The sequence below is a fragment of the Geotrypetes seraphini genome, chromosome 11 (assembly GCF_902459505.1).
Source record: "Geotrypetes seraphini chromosome 11, aGeoSer1.1, whole genome shotgun sequence".
NCBI classification, from domain to species: domain Eukaryota; kingdom Metazoa; phylum Chordata; class Amphibia; order Gymnophiona; family Dermophiidae; genus Geotrypetes; species Geotrypetes seraphini.
Genome location: NC_047094.1, coordinates 131,515,217 through 131,533,077, shown reverse-complemented (window position 1 = coordinate 131,533,077; position 17,861 = coordinate 131,515,217). Strand labels below are relative to the sequence as shown.

Genomic DNA, 17,861 nt, shown 5'->3' with positions numbered 1-17,861 from the left:
AGGCCTAGACAGCGAAATGCTTTTTTGTTTGAGGGGGGGGGGCCCATATGCTCCACCCCAGATGCCACCCAAACTTTGCCCCAGACCCTGCCTCCATAATAATAATGCTAATTGTAACACAATTTTTTCTATTTATTTTTCATATATGCTGTGACCAGGCAGGCTCCGTGCCCGCCTTGGTCCTTGTGATTTCCTTAGCGTCCACCGGGGGAGCCAGAAAGAAGCCCAGGTGAGAGCAGGCTCAGTTAGAGCAGGGCGTGGCTCCTCCCCATGAAAGGCCAGAAGTTTGCTCTTGGGAGGGAGTTGAGCGGGAAGTCACGGGCCTCCTCCCAAGTAGAGCAGTGCTGGCTCAAGCCCGGGTGTGAAAGAGGCTGGATCCACACCACCATTAGCAGCCACACAAGCCTGTGTGAGTGGTGAAGCTGCAAGGAAAGGTAAGAGGCTTTGCAACCCTTTTCAAGGATTGCTATTTTGGGCTGAAGTGGTTTTGTTTTCCAGCCAGCTACATGGGCTGTTTGAACTGTGGGGTTTTGTTACTGCGCTGTTTTGTTCTCTGCTCATTTTGTGAAAGAATCTGAGAGTGCCTTTTTAGTGGGGAGAAGTTTGCCAACAACTGGGCAGGATTTTTGAAAGCTGCTGTGTGCTTGTGGAAGGCAAACTCGAGGCACTCCCCTATTCCCAGCAGTGCTGGAGGCTTTGCTATTTAAAAACTGTTTGAGTGTTTGGTGCAGCAAAGCAGAGAACTGAAATCTTTTGGCAACCTGCTAAGGAGCAGGCTTTGGAAGACTTGTTATAAGAAGCTCTGTGGAGAGGAAAGCCACAAGGAACATTATTGACTTTGGTGAGGAGAAAATCCTGAACTTTTCTCAGAGTTTTCTTTTTGGGGAGTTTTTTCCCCTTTGTATTTTGCAAGTTGCATTGTTTTGGATTTTGCCATTCTGACGATTAAATTTTCTTTTAGGAGAACCAACCTGAAGCTGTGTGCATGGTTCTGATTTTTGATTTGTTTTACTTATTAATACAGTGTCTGCAGGATGACTCCCAACTGGGTCACACGCTGGTGCAAGTTTTGGCTATAACCAGTAGGGGCAGTGAGGAGTCCCGTGGCTAGGCTCTAGTGCCGCTTACAATGCACACAATAAAATCTTATTAACAACACATAATGATTAAGTACAAAATTTAACTACACAAAGCACACTTTATGCTTCTCAACATTAATTCCTACCAGAACACCTGGCCTTGGTCAAGCATGTAAAACATAGCTGGCCCCTATGCAACTATAGGACCACAGACTAAAAGTACTAATATACCCAAACGAAACCCTAAGATGTAAGACTCTACATGCAGTGCAACTGCGGAGAAATAGAAACAAATGCATTTCAGGTGCAAAATATAAACAGCAAATGTGATTTTATTTTTCTAACCATCTTTTCTCAGTCTCTGGCTGTACTTCCTTCTGTCTGTGCTCTTAACTGTGTTTCCAGGACCTTCTTATCCATTTGCTGTTTTTCTCTCCTCACTAGAGGTAGGTCTTGTCAGACAAATCTGATCAATTTCTTTGACGGGGTGACCGGAGAATTGGATAGAGGGAGTGCGCAAGATGTGGTGTATTTAGATTTTGTCCAGGTACTAGTGACCTGGATTGGCCACCGTGAGAACGGCTACTGGCCTTGATGGACCATTGGTCTGACCCAGTAAGGCTATTCTTATGTTCTTATATTTAGCAAAGCCTTTGACAGTGTTCCACAAAGATGTCTAATAAATAAATAAACCGAGTACCCTCGAGATGGGCCCCAAAGTGACGAGCTGGGTCAGAAACTGGTTGAGTGGAAGGCGACAGAGGGTAGTGGTTAATGGAGATCGCCCTGAGGAAAGGGATGTTACCAGTGGTCCTCAAGGTTCTGTTCTTGGGTCTGTTCTTTTTAACATTTTTATAAGCAATACTGCTGAAGGGCTGTCGGGTAAGATTTGCCTCATTGCAGTTGATACCACAATCTGCAATAGCGTAGACATCCCGGATGGTGTGAATAACATGAAGAAAGACCTAGCAAAGCTTGAAGAAAGGTCTGAAATTTGGCAGCTAAAATTTAATGCTAAGAAATGCAAGGTCATACATTTGGGCTGCAAAAACCAAAGGGAACGGTACAGATTAGGGAGTGAAGAGCTTATGTACATGACAGAAGAGCAGGACTTGCTACCAGATGTTCGCAGCACTGTACAGAGTCACAAAGAAGACAGTCCCTGCTCGAAAGAGCTTACAATCTAAACAGATAAGACAGACAAACAGGATGTCAAGGATACAGTTAAGGGGAACGGTTAATCAGCTGGCTGTGTTGGAGGGCAGAGGGGAGTACAGGACAATCAAGCCATTGTGACATCACTGATGAGGTTGGCTCTTATTGGTGGAATGAGGCATTATGACATCACAATCTCAGCTCTGCTTCCCAAAGGCTGAAACTCTTCACACTACTACTATGAATTATTTCTACAGCGGTACCAGACGCACGCAGCACTGTACAGAGTCACAAAGAAGACAGTCCCTGCTCAGAAGAGCTTACAATCTAAACAGACAAGACAGACATACAGGATTTCTTGGATACAGTTAAGGGAAATGGTTAATTTGCTGGCTGGGTTGATGGGCAGTGGGGACTAAGGTTATGGATTGAAGGCTATATCAAAAAGGTGGGTTTTTAGTCTGTTTTTAAATAAGGTAAGGGGCTTGGTGGACAAACTTGGGCAGTTTATTCCAAGCATAAGGGGCAGCTAGATGAAAGGAACGAAGTCTGGAATTGGCAGTGGAGGAGAAGGGTCATGCTAAGAGCGGCTTATCTGCGGAACGGAGTTCTCTGGGAGGTGTATAAGGAGAGAGAATCGAGGAGAGATATTGAGGGGCAGCAGAATGAACCCACTTGTAGGTCAGCAATAGGATAGGGAGCCAGTGAAGTGATTTAAGGAGACCCATACTTACAATGCATACATGCTAATATTCTAAACATTCACAGACAAACTGCACAAGTAAATGTCAGTGCTGAGTTTATAAAATCGCTCCCGTGTGCAAGAGATACTGACGGCAAACTCAACAATTCCTTTTAACTAGAACATAAAGTACAATCTGCTTAATTTGATTAATTTGCTGCTGTCTTGGTTTGACTCGGATTATTCTAAACCAAAAGCCACTCACCTGAGCATCGTGCAAAATAAATTACATGACTGCAAAGTCCCTGTCTGAAAGCATTTGCAATCTAATTGAACACACTAAAATCACATGGCTTGACAATCATGTAGGAGAATTTAAGTAAGGTAATCCAATCTGCACGGCAGCTCCATCCTCCAACCACAGCGCTAAAGAGGTCATTTGAAAAGCACCTCCAGGTGTAAACAGCATGTCTTCATGAGAATATACGTCCATTCCGACCATTTCCCTCTTGGTTTTTGCACCTTTTCCAAAGTGAGCACAGCATTTCGGGGGGATAGTCCTTTAAAAAAAGGACGTGTCCAGGTTTTCCTGGACATCTTAACCTTAATTATGGGCATTCTGAACAAAGCAAAAGCAGGTCTGAGGAAAAGCCTAGTGGGTCTGTGCATTATAAATCTAGGACTCGGGTTTAATTTCCAGTTTATCTCTTTCTCTTCCCTTTAAATTTTGAACCCTCTCGAAACAGATGTCTACTATAACTAAATATTTATGACACTTACAAGCATGAAGGCAGTTGAGGAGGTGCATTGAGGGTTACTGTCATCACGTGACCGAGCCAAGTGATATCCCCATCATATATTCACACCCCCAGGTTGTTCACTGTAAAACAATACACAACAGGGTTAAATACACAACATTCATTCCACAGTAAAATCCACGACCATGTCTTCCCGACCTCCTGATGGTCCCGAGGTCCTCCCTGGACTCCTTGTCTCTCCAGGCTTCTCCAGAGTCCTTCTTGACCCTCCATTAGCCCTCCAGGTCTTCAGCGGTGTATGGTGCCATTACCAGTCACTCCGCCGGTTGCTACCGTCCACCTGGTTCCTCCGCTGGACTGCTCCTCTGTCCAACGTTCCCTGGGTCCTTGGACTCTCCCAGCTCTTCATTGCTCAGTCATCTTATCCGGCACACACGCACTGAGGGCTCTCCCAGCCCCTCAGTCATCTTCTTACTGATGCACGCACTGAGGACTCTTCTGGATTCTCCTTCACCAGTCCCACCTTCGGTCATTAAGCCTAAGCCCCTGGACTCCAGGCTCTACCAGGTCCCTGGCTATTTCTAGCTCTCTCACCACTGATGTATAGGTCCCCATGGACCCTCCTACCAACAGGCTTCTCTACTGCACCAGTCTCCACTGTCAGGACTGGTTAGCCAAACAAGGCCAGATCTCTCTTTTCCTGCCGGTGTATAGGTTCACGCAGACCCTCCCACCGCTCGACTTTTGTTCTCTGCTGCATCAGTACCTCCTGTCAGGACTGGTCAGCCTGGCCACTCAACTCCACTGCACCAGGCATTCTATTAGCACTGGTCTGCAGTAGTCTTCAGGGCTTACTAGGAGTTAGGCCAAAGCCACCACCGCCGCTGCCGCAACAACCACTCCTCCTTCTCCTGAGAGTTACTCAACTCTCAAAGGCATTTCTTGTTTTCTGATTTCTGAGCTCTCTGTGCTGGAAGCTATTTTTTTTTTCCCGCACCACAATCTATTCAGGGTAAGTGGACAGCTCCCAGCAGCACTAGCTGCTCCCATGCAAATCACCTCTCCTCTCGGGCTCTCTCAACGAACTCTACTGCTCGGACTCCCTCCGCTGACCAGTCCACCCTGTCACAGTTACCATATTTCTTCCTGCAAAATAGAGGACTCGTGGCCCCGCCCCCTCCCCCCACACAAATTTCTTCTCCTCTCCTTCCTGAGCTCTGGGCTGAGTCTGGAGGGCCTCCGAGCATGTGCAGATGTGATGATGTCACACGCATACATGGATAGAACATTGTTATTATTATTATTTCTATGCCGCCATACCGGGGAGGTTCTAAGCGACTCACAGCATAAGAAAAACAATGCATACATACATTTCCAGTAAAAATCTCAGTACAATACAATAAAAGGCAGTGCATACATTTCAATAAAATTGATCAAGATAAAAATGTAAACCATGTGGATAAGAAAACATAGAGAATAAATGAATGTGCTTAATAAGAGCAAATGTAAAAACATTACCATGTCAGCCTATTAAATAATTGAATCTTTAATAGTTTCCTAAAATCTAAATAAGAAGAAGCTTGGATGCTCTCCAGGTACGGCCGGAGCTCCTAAACCCAGACAAATTGCCGGCTTTTTGGAAAAACCACCCGGACACCTGAACAGTCCTCTATAAAGAGGACATGCCTGGGTAAATCCGGACACCCTAGAAACATAGAAACATAGAATATGACGGCAGAAAAGGGCCTTCAGCCCAACAAGTCTGCCAACTCAAATAACCCTCCCCTCTAAGTTCTTCTTTGAAGTGAGCCCACGTGTTGATCCCATTTGTTCTTAAAGTCAGTCACGCTACTGGCCTCAACTACCTGAAGTGGAAGATCATTCCAACGGTCAACCACCCTTTCGGTGAAGAATTACTTCCTAGTGTCACTATGGAATTTCCTGCCCCTGATTTTTAGCGGATGCCCTCTTGTCGCCGTAGGGCCTGTAAGGAAGAAGATGTCTTCTTCCACCTCAATACGGCCAGTAACGTATTTGAACGTCTCTATCATGTCACCCCTCTCTCTGCGTTCCTCGAGAGAATAAAGGTGAAACTTACCGAGACGTTCTTCATAAGGGACAACTTTGAGCCCTGAGACCATCTTGGTGGCCAATCTTTGAACCGATTCCATTCTTAGCACATCCTTCCGATAGTGTGGCCTCCAAAATTGTACACAGTATTCCAGATGTGGTCTCACCATGGACCTATACCCTAGGTGTATAGTCAGGTACAGTATGTATTTCCCTGTTCCTAGAGGGACCACCATTTAAAATAAGAGTTAAAAGGGGATATGAAGCTGGGTGCCCTGGTTTACAGTCCACTGCACTGACCACTAGGTTGCCCGTCTGTTCTACAAGGATGTCCGCTTGGTCATTTCTGTAAAAATGCTGTCAGACAGATGTCCTTCCCCATTCGCAATTTGGACCTTTCAGTTTGTAAAATGGCTGTTCATTTTGGATGCCGTCATGTATTTTCGAACAGGAAAACCCGATGTATTTCCTATTCAGAAATGACCGAGATGGAGGTGGGATTTTTTTTTTTTGGGGGGGGGGGAACAGTATGACCAGGACGTCCTAATTCTGACTTGTACATTGTTTTGAAGATGCCCCCATGCAGTGGCGAAGTAAGGGCGAGCGGGCCCTGGGCGGTGGCACCCCTCCCTCACCCCGCGCGCATGCCCCTCTTCCCTTTCCTCCGTATCTTTTTAACTTCTCTGGCGTGAGCAGCGTGCCCGCGTCGGCTCACCGTTTGATGTCACTTCCTAGGCGCGGGTCCCGGAGGTGATATCGGAGAGAGCGCTGACGCGGGCAGGAACCTCGCGCTGGGGAAGTAAAAAAGGTACAGGGAAGGCAAGGGGCGCACGCGGCAAAGAGAAGAACAGAGGGTGGAGAGGAGGAGGGTTGCCCCACCCATAGGAAGAGAGCGCCCAGGGCGGACCATCTCCCCTCACTACGCCACTGCTCCATGTGTCTTTAAAAACCAGTTTCTAACTAGGCGCCTCTTAAACAAAGCACCCTATTATAAAATTCTCCCACATGTAGAGGATAAATATCCTCGTTTAGTTTTATCTATGGAACACTCTGCGTCTTCCTTGTTTCTTGGGTGACTTAGCCGGACTTGCGTTGTCCGTCTGCGTCGGCGGCCTGGGGTGGAAGAGTTAAAGAGATCAGTGCATTCGCCGCCGCTTCAGTCTCTTTGCCGCCACAACAGCGGGACGTCTGCACATCAAGCAGAAGCCGAGCATGACTGAGAGCCCATCACCGTTTGTAATATCGCCTCTGCGCCTTGAGGGAAATGACATAAATAATATCAGATTATGGGAAGAGCACCGCCACGCCGAGTGACTTGTTTTGCCCGGTTACATTATGGGCTTCGGAGACAAGACTCATTTATTTTCTACTCCTGATTCTCCGTGTGCCTCTGAGCGATCAGAAGGCAGAGCTTGTAAAAGCTGAGGAGATGACTAGAGGAGAGAGAGAGAGAGAGAGAGAGGATTTGCAGCGATACAGAGCAGCAATGAATTTGCACACGTTATCTGTCAGAGACATTTCATGCAGTGCGATCCTGCTCTGCCAAAGGATTCTAAAACCCAGCTACGATTTGCTGCTGCACCCCTGAACTTTGCAGGGTTGCCTGCAATAAATATGATATTTAGGGCTTCGTTTTGCGGGGGCAGAAGGAAGGAGAGACAGCATTTTAAAATCAGACTGGAAGCTCATAAGAACATATGAATAGCCTTACTGGGTCAGACCGAAAGGTCCATTAAGCCCAGTAGCCCATTCTCACGGTGGCCAGGTGGCCAATCCAGGTCACTAGTGCCTGGGAAAAAAATCAAAGGAGTAGCAACATTCCATACAGAATCTCAAAGAATAGCAAGATTCTAGAATCCCAGAGAGTAACAAGATTCTAGAATCCCAAAGAGTAAGAAGATTCTAGAATCCCAAAGAGTAGCAACATTCCATACAGAATCCCAAGGAATAGCAAGATTCTGGAATCCCAAAGAGTAAGAAGATTCTAGAATTCCAAAGAGTAGCAACATTCCATACAGAATCCCAAGGAATAGCAAGATTCTGGAATCCCAAAGAGTAAGAAGATTCTAGAATCCCAAAGAGTAGCAACATTCCATACAGAATCCCAAGGAATAGCAAGATTCTGGAATCCCAGAGAGTAAGAAGATTCTAGAATTCCAAAGAGTAGCAACATTCCATACAGAATCCTAAGGAATAGCAAGATTCTGGAATCCCAGAGAGTAACAAGATTCTATAATCCCAAAGAGTAGCAATGTTCCATGCTACCGATCCAGGGCAAGCAGTGGCTTCCCCCTTGTCTTTCTCAATAACAGACTATGGACTTTTCCTCCAGGAACTTGTCCAAACCTTTCTTAAAACCAGCTACGCTATCCACTCTTTCCATAACCTCTGGCAACACGTTCCAGAGCTTAACTATTCTCTGAAAATTTTTTTTCCTCCAATTGGTTTTAAAAGTTTTTCCCTGTAACTTTATCGAGTGTCCCCTAGTCTTCGTAATTTTTGACGGAGTGAAAAATTGATCCATTTGTACCCGTATTTTGTAAAATGCACTATAATTTGTGGATGTACCAATGTCCCATTGACTGCATTTATTGAGTCACAATAACTGTCATGTATCTTTCTTTTTATTTGACTTCTTTACATATCCAGGGTGGGTAGGTAGGGGGAGGGGAATGTATTATTGTTTGCTATACTTAATTATCTATATTATTTAAATTAAATATGTACTTCTATTAATTATGGGGAGGAGGGGGGAGAAAATGATTGTTTTTTAAAAATTATTTGTGTATTTAAAGTGTGTTCGGTGTAGTGTTTATGTTTAGATTCATTGTATGGTACTGTTAACATTTGAAAATTAATAAAGATTTAAAAAATAAAAAATAACAGACTATGGACTTTTCCTCCAGGAACTTGTCCAAACCTTTCTTAAAACCAGCTACGCTATCCGCTCTTACCACAACCTCTGGCAATGCGTTTCAGAGCTTAACTATTCTCTGAGTGAAGAAAAATATTTCCTCCTATTGGTTTTAAGTGCATTTGAAATACATTGTCCTGGCAAATCTCATCTTGCCTTTTGCTACAATAGTAGTGCCCATTAGGGAGGGTTGGTCCATCTGTCTGTCCACCTGTATTGCATGTGCAAACAAAGCCATGCATGCAAAGAAAGAAGCCAAAGCGCAGGAAGCAGTGTGTTGATGGGGTGATCAGGCCCGCCTGCCCAAAGACCATGCAAGGCTGCAGCAGAACCTCTGAGCTGAAGAAAACCGGTAGCAGTGGAACAGGCTTAGATGCGCCACAGTTGAAGAAGAGATGGCTTCCTGTGGTGGCACAGACTAAGAGCAGTTCAGCAGCAAGGGATCCAAGCCCCTGTGGCTGATGAGCAGGAGGCCACTCCCACAGTAGTGGAAGAGATGGTTGCTACCAAAGGTGAGGAAGGTTGCTTGGGGGAGGGAAGAGGAGGAGTGAGTGAAGGAAAGACCATGAAGAAGAGAGGGAAGGGGAGAGAAAAGATGGATGGAAAGTGAGAACAATGAGTGGGGAAGGATGTTAAGAAGAACCCTGGAGGTAGGGTGAGCTAGAGACCATTCCGAATGAACGAGTGAAATGAAGAGTTCATCACCCACACTTCAAACACCATCCACCCACTCATAAACATATGCAGCCCTGCCCCCACAGCAACAGATAAAAAAATACCAGCACCCCACCCAATCATGCATCCCTCTCTACCGTAAAGGTACTGAAGAAATAGGAACATCTACAGAAACAGAATTTTGTGGGAATGATTATTTTTCTTGTTGTGGAGTTTTTTTGTACAGACCAGTGATGATACGGGTTCCAGAAAAACACCTTGTGTGTTATGAGCCACTGTATTGAGATCTGGTCTCCGTTCTGTTTGTATGAATGAGGTTCCAACCATACGTTTCTTAATTGACAGACGTGTGTTACATGTAAATACACAATTAAGGACATCATATTTGCACATCTTTGGTCTAGCGCAGTTGGTTCCCAACCCTGTCCTAGAGGACCACCAGCCAGTCGCGGTTTTGGGATAGCACTAATGAATATGCATGAGAGAGATTTGCATATTCATTAGGGCTGACTGGCTGGTAGTCCTCCAGGACAGGGTTGGGAACTCCTGCAGTTTTACTCTTCCCTCCCAAACCCCCTTTTCTTCTTACCCCTTGTCCTTTCCAGCTTTCCATTCTTACCCTCTCCCCAGCCTCACTATTCCCCCCTCTCTTACCTCCAACTCACAGCCTCACCTATTCCTCCTCATTCATTATGAGTTCCTGCTCAGTCCCCCACCTAATCCCCAATTCTCCAGTATCTCCATGCCCAAGTGTGCATTCTCCTGTCCCCATTCAATCTCTGCCTCAGCTTTCCTCACCCACTGCTTAACACTATACTCTCTCTTCAGTTTCGAGACCATGAATATTGTATACTTCCCAATCCAATCCGCCAGTCCAAGTAGTACTGTTCTTATCAATCCCTGAGTCTCTGCCGTATTGAGGGGGGGAGACAGTGTATCATAGAGAGAGTGAGAGGGGACAGAGCAAGGTGTGAGTGTGCCATAAGGAGGGAGGGACAGATCGAGGGGAAAGTATACTATGGGAAAGGGAGGTAGTGGAAGGTGTGCATAAGATGAGGTTGAGAGGGGGGCAGAGCAAAGTGAGGGTGCTATGGGGATTGGGATTGGAGTAGAGCAAGGTGAGAGATTGCCATGGGGATAGAGGAGGGGCAGAGCAAAGTGAGAGTGTACCCTGTGGATTGATGGGGGGCAGGGAAAGCTGAAAGTATGCTTGCAGATTTTATGGGGGATGGAGGGGGCAGAGAAAGCTGAGAGTGTGCCATGGGCATGGGAGGGGGGCAGAGAAAGCGAAGATAGTACCATTGGGGGTAGGAAGAGAACAAGCTGAGAGTGTGCCACTGGTGTGTGTGTGTAGGGGGGGGGGGAGACAAAGCTTGAGGATGTTCCTAGGGGAGGGGGAGGGAGAATGAGAGGTGAAGTCTCTGGGAGCAGACAGAAATAGGGTCCTTGCTGGAGTCAGAGGGAGAACTGGGGAGGTGGGAAGCTGGAATCGTAGGGGAAAGCTGGTGGAGATTTTAGGCCTTATGATGGGGACATAAGAACATAAGAACATAAGCAGTGCCTCCGCCGGGTCAGACCATAGGTCCATCCTGCCCAGCAGTCCGCTCCCGCGGCGGCCCAAACAGGTCACGACCTGTCTAAATCACCAGAAGGGCCCCCATGCCACCTCGGTTTCCTAATTGAGTCCTATCTTCCCATCAAAGTCCTAGCCCTCCGGTCTTGCACCTGCACGACCTGGTTGGGTTTCTACATTTATTTTCTGGTTAGCTTTCTCAGTATCCCATGATCCCTTTATCCCTCAGGAATCCATCCAGTCTCTGTTTGAATCCCTGTACCGTACTCTGCCTGATCACTTCCTTCAGGAGTAATTTATACCCAAACCAAACAGCATATAACAGAGAGAAAGTGGATTCATAACAACATTTAATACAGAGCAGGCAGAAGAGAGAAAATGCTTAATTTCTAAAGCTTATTTGTCTATAACAGTGGTCTCAAACTCAAACCCTCTTCAGGGCCACATTTTGGCTTTGTAGGTACTTAGAAGGCCTCAGAAAAAATAGTTAATGTCTTATTAAAGAAATGCCAATTTTGCATAAGGTAAAACTCTTTATAGTTTATAAATCTTTCCTTTTTGCTAAGTCTTAATAATAATATTGTAATTTGTAGCTAAAGAGACATATGATCAAGAAACGCTTTTATTTTACTTCTGTAATTATGATAAACATAGCGAGGGCCTCAAAATAGTACCTGGCGAGCCGCATGTGGACCCCGGCTCTCTCCTCATTTGTGATTGTCAAGAGCAAAAGCTTTTGACAGTGGACAAGAGCACAGATATACACAGCACAGAGGGTGAAGGTAGCTTTCTTTTCATACATGTATGTGTAGAAGTATGTATGCATATATGAACATAAGTCTGTATAAGAGAGAGCTTTGCATCCAGGGTCTGCTGGGGAATGTAGTGCCATAGCAACTGTCTCGGTGATGGAAAGCACTGCAACGGAGAGGCAGATAACATACAAGCGCAGGTCAGAAGATGTCTGTGTACTCTATCCATCAACGAGAACAGCTGCTTGAGTTGTTCTGCCACCTGTGATACATGTTCCCAACCAAAAACATGGTTTTTGCGAGTTGAAATGGATGGATGAAATCCCAGCGCTGACAGCTCGGGCCCCCCTCAACGTTCCGATAAACGAAAGAGGAAATTTCGAGCGATGCTCCCTCTTCCCGCAGACGAGGTTCTCTTCTTATCCATGCCCTCTTCCATATTTACAGCCCTTGCTCTCTCTCTCTCCCCCCCCCCCCAGAGGGTGCAGCTCCTCCTCGTATCCCTAAATACGTGCTCCTCTCGCTCTTCCCCCCTCCTCAGCGCTTATAACTTTGGCTCTATTTCCCTTCTCCAGCACTTACAGCTCCATGTGTTGAACCTTGTTAGGAATCTGCATCGCATATACTGCGTTTCCCCGAAAATAAGCCCTAATGCGTTTTTTGGAGCCAAAATTAATATAAGACCCAGTCTTATTTTCAGGGGATGATTTTTCTTTTGTTTTTTTTCATGTACAACAATCATCTCTCCCTTCCTCTCCTCTACCCCAATTCTTCCTCTTTCCTTCCCCCCCCCCCATATGCAGCATCTTTCTATCCCTCCCTCCCATCCCCCTGTGCAGCAGAACCCCACCGATATTCCTACCATGAGACTGACATACCGTACTTCTGAAACCTCCAAAAATGGCAGCGACGACAGCGCTCTGAATGGGCTGCTTCGCGGCCTTCCCCGCCAGGGCCTTCCCTCTGCCGCGTCACTGAAAAAGTTACAAAATGACTAGTGGGCCATGAATTGTGAACATTGAACCCATTGGCCACGCATAGATGATATAAGCGCACCCATCTCTCGCCTCTTCAATCCGTTCGAAATTCTGCTGCACGACTCCTCTCCTCAAGTCACTTCATTGGCTCGCCGTCCATTTCTGAAAACAGTTTAAACTCCTCTTGCTGTAGGACCTTGAGCTGCCACGAGAGGTCGCGGCAGCCATTTTAGAAGGCAAGAGCGAGAGGACTGCGCTCCTGCCACAAAAACCCCTGCTGGACCACCAGGTACCTCGGTCAGCCCGGGGAGGGGGGAATCGTGGGTTTGAGAGGGAGATTAAAGGGTCGGGGCCTGGAGAGGGGTGAGAACCTTGGCTGTGGGCAAGGGAGGGAGGGAGGGTGGGATGAAATGTGTGAGGGGTTGGAGGGGAGAGAAGCTAGGGTCAAACATTTTGGATAAATTGACTCTCTGCGGTAAAAAGATTGCCAACCCCTAGCCTAGGGTGTCCACCTCCCTTTCGGTTATGATGCCGTTGTACAGAGCCATGGTGAGGCCTCACTTGGAGTACTGTGTTCAGTTTTGGAGACCACACTACCGAAAGGACGTGCTGAGGATCGAGTCAGTTCAGCGAACGGCCACCAGGATGGTCTTGGGGCTCAAGGATCTCACGTATGAAGAAAGATTTAAAAAATTGCGGCTGTACTCACTTGAGGAAAGAAGAGAATGGGGAGATATGATTGAAACATATAAGTACATCACGGGACGCATCGAGTCAGAAGATGATATCTTCTGGCTCATGGGACCCTCGACCACCAGAGGGCATCCTCTGAAGATCAGGGGAGGGAAGTTTCATGGCGACTCCAGGAAGTACTTCTTCACCGAAAGAGTGGTGGATCATTGGAACAGACTCCCACTCCAGGTGATAAAGGCCAGCAGCATGACGGATTTTAAGAGAAAATGGGATACTCACGTGGGATCTTTAAGGGAGTAAATTCAGGGGAGGGGATACTTGGAATGGGCAGACTTGGTGGGCTATAGCCCTTTTCTGCCGCTTTTTTCTATGTTTCTATGTTTCTAAGTGCCAATTGCCAAATGAAAGACCTTTTTCCTGTTTACATATTATCACAGCTAGTTCAGTAATTTAACCAGAACCCGGGTTTAATATACTTTTCTCTGCATTAACTAAATGGAGAATTCTCCCACACAGGTTTTGCAGTTTACTGTGTGTTAATTTTAGCGACTCGCCTTGTGGTGCCTGCAAAACCTTAGTACAGGCGAGTACACCGAGCCCTTGGCGTGTTTCGTTTAAATGAAAAGTCAATAATGTCACGTTGGCACATGCCACCCTCTGTGGCTTCGCATCGGCACTTGTGCAGTACTGCTTTGAATAAACAGTTGGAAAATGCGCTTATAAATGAGATGGGAAGGATTTTTGATTGCGTTTGAAGCTTAAATGAGAAATCTGTTCCTGTGTGTGCAGATTGAGGTGTCCTGGTTTTTTTTGCCGAGCTAATAACAGCTGATTAACATCAATGCGTTTGCCTCTGTGTCCTTGTCGGGCACGAAAAACTCATCTATGAAGGTACTAGAGGACTTGAATTGGTAGCGATGGGAAAAAGACGGAGAGAGTGGGCAGCAAAGACGGGGAACACTTAAACTGATGAGAAAAGTGTTAGAGAGTTGCATGGGGACAGAAATCCCACCAATCCCCACCCGTCCCCGCCAGGATCCTCTCCGTCCCCGCCAGGATCCTCTCCGTCCCTGCCAGGATCCTCTCCGTCCCCACCCGTCCCTGCCAGGATCCTCTCCATCCCCACCCGTCCCTGCCAGGATCCTCTCCATCCCCACCCGTCCCCGCCAGGATCCTCTCCGTCCCCACCCATCCCCGCAAGGAATTATCTCCATCCTCGCCTGTCCCCATAAAAAGCAGCAATTACTTCTGACAGGATCATCAATTCCAGTTTCTTTTGTGTTTGCGCTGCTGTTTTCCTTGTGGAATCTCTTTGGTGGAACCCTTTTTTTGTTTTCTGTTCAGGTAATTAACTTATAAACCCCCTCTTTTACTAAGGCTGACGTGTCCATTATATTATATGAATGAACCCTGCTTCCAAAGCCTTCCATCCCCGTGGGAGTCCCGTGGGTTAGGGGGGATTCCCGCGATCCCTGTTCCCGTGCAGGCTTCTAAAAAGTGTACAGAAAGGTTGGGGAATGAGGTGCTCAGGGAGAGGGGAGTGGCTGAAGGGGGCGTTCAAATCAGGAGACGCTCACGGGCGCAGTACTTAATACACTTTCCCCCCTGCTTCTGTAGAGCCGAAATGGCCATGTGAGCATGGAAAAGAATTAATCTTGCACACTTCGCTGGCAGGCCGAAGCGCAGAACTCCGGCATGGTAAGGAACGGCGCTGGAAAATACCGCCAGAGCAGCACCAAAAAGAAGCATCCCAGTTCTCAACTCTAATAGAACGCATATCATACGAGCGCTGTTGGCGCTGAGAATTTTGAAGTTAAGGGGGAGAAACGTGCGTCGGGCGTGCACACAAGAATTTTGCAGTAAGTGCAATTCTCGTGCGCGTGCTTAGGGGAAGAAAAAATGCAGTCGGCCGCCTCGCTCTCCTTCTCCCGCTGCCACCTAGTCGCCAGCTTTTTTTTTTTTCTCTTGCTCTTCTCCCCTCCTCCATAATGCTCTGCCTTTCTAAACAATAATTGTCTCTTCCACACAGACTCAAGGAGCTGTAGGTGCTGCTTTCAGTGAAATGCAATGAAATGGTCTTTCTTGCTGTTAACCACTCCATCACATGGTTTGAAGGAAATTAAAGTTTGAACTGCTCGGGAGGCTTTGATTTTTCTTTTTCTTTACCAAGGAATGCAGACGGTCTTTTTGAGATGGTGAGCTCTTTTGAGCAGGGACTCTGTACAGCGCTGCGTGCGTCTGGTAGCACTATAGAAATTAATAGTAGTAGTAGTAGTAGTAGTGTGAAGAGTTTCAGTCTTTGAGAAGCAGAGCTGAGATTGTGATGTCATAATGCCTCATTCCACCAATAAGAGCCAACCTCACCAGTGATGTCGCAATGGCTTGATTGTCCTGTATTCCCCTCTGACCTCCAACCCAGCCAGCAGATTAACCGTTCCCCTTAACTGTATCCGTGACATCCTGTTTGTCTGTCTTATCTGTTTAGATTGTAAGCTCTTTGGAGCAGGGACTGTTTTCTTCTTCTTTGTGACTCTGTGCAGGGCTACGTGTGTTTGGTAGCGCTATAGAAATAATAGTCGTCGTACGGTCTGCAGTTGGTAGAGGTTATCGCACCCCAACGCCAGCTCCGAGCTGGCAGTGAGTTTTCTGCGTTAGGGGGCTGAGATTTTTTGGGCAATACTTAAACGAACTCTTTTACATCCATATGCCTACATTTAAATATGATTATGGTCATCTTTGCTTGAGCAGGTTGTTTCCTATGCTAGTGCCCTCTAAACACTGAGCCTAGCTTAACGTCGGCTCTAGTCTGGCGCTAATTGGCTCTAGCGCCGGCGTTAAGTTTTGAGTGTCAGCCTGCTAATGATTCCTTCGCTGAAAATTATTGGAACCAGACGTCACGACATATATTCTGTAATGGCCCCTTTAACCTGGAACGCCTTGCCTTTACATATAAGAGAAGTTAAAGATCTCTGTAAATTCAAAAATAATTTAAAAACTTTTTTATTTAGAGATGCATTGAATGTTGAAATAATTCATTTTTACCAATCCCAATCCAATTCCTCATGTGTTTCCCTTATTTGGTTTTTCTTTTCTTCATAATTATGATAAATATCAATATTGTAACTGTCCTCTCTTACTTTCCATTCCCTTATGCATCTGAGTTTGTTTGTTTGTCAGATTGTTTTTAACCCTTTTTAATGATGTATAATGAACTCTTGATCTATCTTATATTTTAATGTTACTCGCTTAGTATGTAATAAGCGATTTATCAAATTTTAATAAACTTGAAACTTGAATGGGTCCTAAAATACAAACTGGCAACCGATCTGCATTGTCTGAAGGTTGTGACGTCTGCACCAATTGCAGCTTCTAAGGGTGAAAGTGCAAGCGATTGTGTAAGACAGGGGTGTCAAAGTCCCTCCTCGAGGGCCGCAATCCAGTCGGGTTTTCTTGATTTCCCTAATGAATATGCATGAGATCTATTAGCATACAATGAAAACAGTGCATGCAAATAGATCTCATGCATATTCATTGGGGGAATCCTGAAAACCCGACTGGATTGCGGCCCTCGAGGAGGGACTTTGACACCCCTGGTGTAAGACCTTGCTAACCGTGCTTTTTGGGACTTGGATTCTTGTGTGCACGCCCGACGCACGTTCCCCCCCCCCCCCCCCTTAACTTCCCATGATCTTATTTATAAACATATTCCAATCAGTTTTGATTTTGTAACCATTTAAAATCAAAGAACGGACACCCTGTAGCGTGGATTGACTAAAAGAAAGTCTTTTGAGAGTGTCCCACATTCCTGGATCATAACCGCCTTTGAAATGTACAAAATGAACCCGGTTTAGCAAATACATTTCTAATATTAAGGTCACGTGAAGCCTATTTCAGGGAGACTCCCCGTCAATGCTTCTTTTTGGGAGGGGGAGGGGGGTTGGCACTCGCTTAGTCCACTGAGTACTCTTCTTAATTCTTGGGCTATAGGCTTGGCCTTGCTCTTGCTAATGATCCAGAGATTATGCCGCAGTTTACTATTTTAAACGACTTGACAGCTTATAGTTTTAGTGACCAGCAACTGATGGAACGACTCAAGAGTCGTGAAAAGCTTCTCAGATGACATCAAGATGAATTCTGGTCTGGACAAATGTGCTGAGGTGATTTCCTTAGAGGAAAGTTGAGCAAAACTGAAAAATATTCCTGTGACTGATGACTAAGATAAAGGACCTTGGATAGGAAGATGTATATAAATACCTAGGGTAGATGAAGGAGCAACAATCAAGGATAAATTCCCGAGAGAGAAGATCAGCAAAGAATATTATAAGAGGCTAAAATTGATATTGAAGAGTGAATTAACATTGAGGGATAAGATACTTTGGAATTGTAGACTTGCCTTTTAAAGTCCTTAAAAATCTTGATGGATGAATGAGAACTTCTCTATGCCCAAGGATCAGTGTAGGCCAAGACTCTACATTAGAACATAAGAATTGCCATATTGGGACAGACTGAAGGTCCATCAAGCCCAATACCCTG

At 45.9% G+C, this 17,861-nt stretch overlaps 1 protein-coding gene across 1 annotated transcript in view; it reads left to right on the top strand.

Moving 5' to 3' along the window:
• Positions 1-321: 321 nt before the first annotated feature.
• CTNNBL1 (catenin beta like 1) overlaps positions 322-17,861 on the top strand; it is a 234,562-nt gene continuing 217,022 nt past the window's right edge. The window contains exon 1 of the mRNA XM_033963856.1: positions 322-434. The gene's annotated coding sequence lies outside the window, so the exon portion shown is untranslated. The remainder of the gene's footprint in view (positions 435-17,861) is intronic.